Consider the following 6,397-nt stretch of genomic DNA (forward strand, 5'->3'; position numbering starts at 1 on the left):
TATTGTCAGGAGGGAACAGTCACTAGAGAAGGATATCATGCTTGGTAATATGGAGAGTCAGAGAAAAAGAGGAAGACCCCCAATGAGATGGATTGACCAGGTGGCAGCATTGATGGACTCAAGTGTGGCAACAGTAGTGAGGTTGGCCCAGGATCGGACGTTGTTTCGTTCTGCTGTCATAGGGTCGCTATGAATCGGTTCTGACTCAATGGCACCTAACAATAACAACAACAAAGAAATTGGTATTAAAAGGTTTTTGTTTAACATTGTTATGTAAATGTAGAAAAAAATGTAAGTGAAATGAAGATATTTGAAGGTCATTAAAATTTAGTATATTTAGTTTTGTTAACATTCTATGTAGTATTAGCTTTAAAATGTGTATCCTTTGAGACTTCTTTAATTACAACTATTCTTCAGTGGAATAAAAGCAATTCAGAAGGGTTTTGTTGGCATTTGCCTTATTGTTTGTTTCTAAAACCGCAACCAAATTTTGAATAGTCCTTCTTATAAATTATATGGTTATGGTGGTATGCCGTGGAGTCGGTTCCAGCTCATAGACATCCTGCATAGGGTTTCTGAGGCTGTAAATCTTTACGGGAGCAGAAAGCCTAATCTTTCTCCCATGGAAAGGAAAGATGGTAGTTTCTAACTGCTGACCGTGGTGTTAATAGCCCGACTCGTAAATACTATGCTACTATATATATATCTTAGTTATTGTTAGGTGCTGTCTAGTCAGTCTGACTCCTACCAACGTTATGTACAATAGAACCAAGCACTGTCCAGTCCTGTGCCATACACACAATTGTTGCCATATTTGAGCCTATTGATGCTGCCACTGTCAATTTATCACATTGGGGCTCTTCCTCTTTTGGGATGACCCTAACTTTGCTAAGCATGATGCTCTTCTCCAGGGACTGGTCCCTTCTAATAACACGTTCAAAATATAAGATGCAGTCTCCCCATAGTATTTTCTAAGGAGCATTATGCCTATACTTATTCCAAAACAGATTTGTGTGCTCTTCTGCAGTACATGGTACTTTCAATATTCTTTACCAACACCAAAATCCAAATGCATGGATTATTCATTGTCCAACTTTTATATGCATATGAAACTATTGCAAATACCATGCATTCGATCAGGACACCTTAGGCCTCAAACTGACATCTTTGCTCTTCAATACTTTAAAGAGGTCTTTGCAGCATATTTGCCTAATAAAATACGTCTTATGATTTCTTGGCTGTTGTTTTCATGAACATTGATTGTGGATTCAAGTAAAATGAAATATTTGATAACAACAATCTTTTCTCCATTTATCATGATTTTCTTTATTAGTTCAATTGTGAGGATTTTTATTTTCTTTACACTGAGGTGCAACCCATACTGAAGTTTTTGGTCTTCATCAGTGTTTCAAGTCCTCTCTCCACTACCAGCAAGCAAGGTTATATCATCTATATTTCACAGGATATTAAGGAGTCATCCTCTAATCCTGATGCCACATACATCTTCATATAATTCAACTTCTCAGGTTTATTTGCTCAATATACATATTGAATAAATATGGTGAAAGAAACTCCTTGTTATGGTTTAATGTCTGCCTCCTGGTCTATGTACAGGTTCTTCATGAGCTCAAATAAGTGTTCTACTATACCCATTCTTCTCAATGTTATCTGTAGTTTGTTGTGATCCACACAGTTTAATGACTTTACATAGCTCATACAGCATATGTAAACATCTTTCAGTTATTCTCTGCTGTCAACCAATATTCAGCTGAATGTGTTCTTGTCTTTTGTTTTTCTAGCTCCAGGTCTTTGCACATTTCATTATAATACTAGACTTTGTCTTCTGGAGCTGCTCTTTGAAATTTTCTGTTAGATTCTTTAAATTCCTCATTTCTTCTAGTCGCTTATCTTCTCTAAGCTCAAGAAAAAGTTTCAGAGTCTTTTTAGACATGCATTTTAGGTTTTTCTTTTTTCCTATATTTTTCTATGTGTGTGTGTATCCCATTCCTGCTTATTTCTCATCATTTTGCAAGATGACTTTTCAAAAGCTTTTATTTATTCTATGACTGAACATATATATCCTTAAAGGTATCCATTATTTTGTAAGTAATCTGATATTTACCTCTGTGTAATGAATATTAATCTCTATAGCCATCATGACGTTGTTACGTTAATGAAGTTACAAGTCTAATCCAGTCATAATTCTTCTTTCTTTTACCTTAAACTATTGAAATTATTTAATCTGCCTCTTGCATATCCCTAGACCTGCAAATATGATGACATTGTCTCTTGCTTCCATTCAAAATTATCAAACTTTTTGTTCCCACAGTATATTTTATATTCACTGAGTTGTATTAGCAAGTTTTCTTATTCTGTGCCTATTCAAATAATAACCATTTTTTTTATTATTGATGTTGTTAAGTACCATTGAGTTGGTTTCAACTCATAATGGCTCTGTATAGGGTTTCTGAGGAGCAACTGATGTGTTTGAACGTAGTGGTTTTCAGTCCAATGCTAATCCTACAGCACCACACCATTATAAAGAAATTGTTTAGATTTCTTGGGGCATTTTTCTGGTGAGGAGGGATAAAGGAAAATATACTGGATGCTAATAAACTTCAGGAGTAAGTCCATGCCAGCTTACATTTCCCTTTGAAGGTGAATACATTCCCCCACCTATGCAATGTCTGAAGCCTATTAGCTTTTGTCGTACCACCAGAGGTTTTGATTCTTAATTTTTCTTCTCTTAGTGAATCTCTTTTCCTGAAGAAGACGTTGAAATTCAATAAGATCAATGTAGAAGGCCAAATGTTGCTTTGAGCGGTGGTGTCATTTCTCAGCCAGATGCTCATCTTCTTCTGCACAGCTGCAAAATTTCTCTGTACACTGAGGTCCCTTTAGTGCCAAGGGGGATAAATAGAAAGAGAGGAAAATATAGCTGCTGTTGCCTGGATGACCCTGCTCACTCTTGACTTCTTTAGCAAGTTTCACTTTTCCTAAGATTCCTCAGAGGAATCTTTGCCTAACCACCTATCCCAACATTTAGGATTTACTTTTAAGATGGTCATTTAATATTTCTTGAACATAAACTTTTGGCCAGAGTAACTGGAAATTTAAGTTTATTAAACTTTTACATACTTAAATGTAGTCCACAGGGTATTTTAAACTTGGCCATTTGGCTTCAGATCTGCTTTTTTTTAACCACTCAAAATATACAGTGTGAAATATATGAGAAGTAATTGGATAAAGGCCTTTTTCCAAATGTTCAGTATCTTATTTCTGCCAGATAATAAAGATCAAATATACAGTATTCCTTTGATTAAACACACTAGATACAGCTATCAGCTTGAATTTCTAGAACAATTAAACAGAAATGAGTTAGAATTCAGATCCCTGGAAATATAAAGTCATGCAGATAAATGTGTGAAAACCTAGCTTACGAAAAAGACATGTTAGAATAGTTGAATGACTTATAAGACACTCTACTATAAGGTAACTGTTTTTAAAAGTACCAGGACTGTATGTTTTGACTTGGAACAGTTTCCATGATTTATTTTGAAGAAAAACAAACTCATGTCAATCAAGTTACAAAGTCTGGCAAAATTCCATTTTTCAATAGAAAAATAACATGAATTTTAAATTTCACCACATACTTGTGTGTATATGTATATATATATATACACATATATATTTACGAATTGGGCTGAGACCTGCAAGGTCAGCAGTTTGAACTACCAGTCGCTCCGCTGGAGAAAGATAAGGCGATTTCCTCCCGTAAAGATTTACAGCCTCGGAAACCCTGTTCAGGGTCGCTATGGGTCGAAACCGACTTGACGGCACTTAACAACAACAACAACAAACACATATATATGCATGTATACACACATATATATGTGCATATATATGTATGTATAATTTCATTCTGTTTTACAAAAGCATGTGAATGAACATATATTTTATTCATTCATTGAAAAATCTTGAAAACATATCCACGTTAGTAGTTAAATGTGGAAAAATTGGAAAGGCAAGAAGGACATTTTTATTTCATGCTTTGTGTTGCTGTGGGTTAATGCATGCTGGGTTGCAAAGTTGGTTTGAACTGCAAGTTCAGTAGCTCAAGTTCACCAGCTATTCCTCAAAAACAAAATACAGGGTTGCAAACTGACTCCACAACACTTACCAACAACAACATACTTTATATTGCTGGAAAGTCTTTATCTTAAGAAGGTATTACTTTTATACTTTAAGTTGTCATTGTGGTATCTACTGGTTTTTAATGATATTCTGCTTGATAACGTTTATAAGGAAGTCTCAAATAGTTGATTGAATAGAAATAAATAATATAATAATGGTTTAAGACTATATTCAAATATTAAATGAGACTTTATTATAATAAGAATTTATTTTGTATTTTTCTCCTGTTTTCAAAGCAAGAAGGTGATTATTCTTATTAAGTATAATTGAGTCAGTTCCGAATCTGGTCACCCTGTATAGTGTTTCTGAGGAGCGGTTGGTAAGTTTGAACTGCCCACCTTGTGGTTCAAACTGACCTTGTGGTCCAGTGCTTATCCTACATCAATACACCAGTAACAATTGTCATTGCTGTTGAGTGACATGGAGTCAGATCCAACTTATAGCAACCCTGAATAGACTTTCTGAGGAGCAACTGTGAGTTTGAACTACCAACATTATGTCTAGTGCCTATCCTACAATACCACACCACAAGTGATTACTGTTTTTAGGTGCTGTTGAGTGGGTTCTAACTCATAACCACCCTGTATAGGGTTTCAGAGGAGTGGCCAGTGAGTTTGAAACACTGACATTGAGATTCAAATCAACCTCAGAGGTTGAGTGCTTATCCTATGGAGCCACACCAGGACTGCCCAGGAGTGAGTTGTTGTTGGTAAGTGCTTTCTAGTCAATTCCATCCCATAGCACTCTGTATACGGTTTCAGAGGAGCAGCTGGTTTGAACCACCGACCTTGCAGTTCAAACGACTTTGCAGTCTGGCGCATTAACCCACAGCGCCACACTAGGACCAGGAGTGAGTAGAATTATCATTTTCTCTTTTGACAGCTGGTTAGAATTCCTGGAGCCATTATATCCCATGTGTCATTATTTAGTCAGTCCACCTTCTCACCACTAGGGGCGTCATTCAAATGCCTCTGAAGGCCTAACCTGGATGTCTTACCTCTGCTCTGGACCATAATTTATGAAGTGACTTAGAAGTAACAATGCTAATCTACCCAGCTACAGCATTTGACAGCCTTCTAATCTAAAATATTCTCAAAAATTGAATTATGTTCATTGCAAGGCAAACATTCAACAAAATCTAACTTCCAGTTACTGAACACACACTAAGTATTGACCCACTGATGAGTTGTCCAGAAAAACTACCGATAGTCATAAGTAGTTTACATTTTTCAGAATTACATATATATTTCTGCAGGAACAGATGGTACATTTTCATTTATGTACAGTGATTTTTTTAAATATACAATTGACACACTGTGTATTTTTTTAATGTGTTATTGTGAATTATATGCTAGTATACATGGGAGAACATTGGCTTTACATTCATCATATTGTATATCATTTCATTGCCATAGTTACAATCCCCTCCATGCATCATCAACCAACTAAGGTTATACCCTGCAAGCCTGCCCCACGGTCGCATCAGCACACAGCCCCTCTCCCTCTCTGGGTTTAGAGTCCCTAGCTGCTCTATCTCTCCACGTCATCATCTCTGCCTCCATCTCTGGCATCGGTTTCTCTGGGTAGGGTCCTGCACTCTGCTCTTCTCCCTTGATGGTCCCAAGGACCTCCACACCTGGACTGCAAAGTCAATATGGTGATTTTTTTTTAAATTATTATTGTTTGTTTGTTTCTTTTTTAAATGTTTTATTGTGAATTATGTGATAGTTTACATGGGAGATAATTAGCTTTACATTCATCCTGTTGTATATCATTTCATTGCCTTGGTTACAATCCCTCCATGCATCATCAACCAACTAAAGAGTATACCCTGAAAACCTGCCCTCCCTTCCCTCCCCCGGTTGTCAGCACATAGCCTCCTCCCACATTAGGTCTAGAGTCCCCAGCGACTCCATCTCTCCAGGTCATTGTCTCTGCCTCCATCTCTGGTGTCACTGTATCTCTGAGTAGGGTCCTTCACTCCGCTCTTTTCCCTTGATGGTCCCAGGGACCTCAGCTCCTGGACTGCAAAGTCAATCACTCCCCTCCTTTTGCTACAAAATGTCTACAGTTTCATTTCCAAACCTCACAGTCAGTCCTGATAACAGTTATTCACTATTGTATCACAAGAGACCTATCCACATCTCTTTTCATCAGCCCCACCTAGACAGATTGGATACTACTCAGTGGAGATTCTACCTTC

The sequence above is a fragment of the Chrysochloris asiatica genome, unplaced genomic scaffold (assembly GCF_000296735.1).
Source record: "Chrysochloris asiatica unplaced genomic scaffold, ChrAsi1.0 scaffold00091, whole genome shotgun sequence".
NCBI classification, from domain to species: Eukaryota; Metazoa; Chordata; class Mammalia; order Afrosoricida; family Chrysochloridae; genus Chrysochloris; species Chrysochloris asiatica.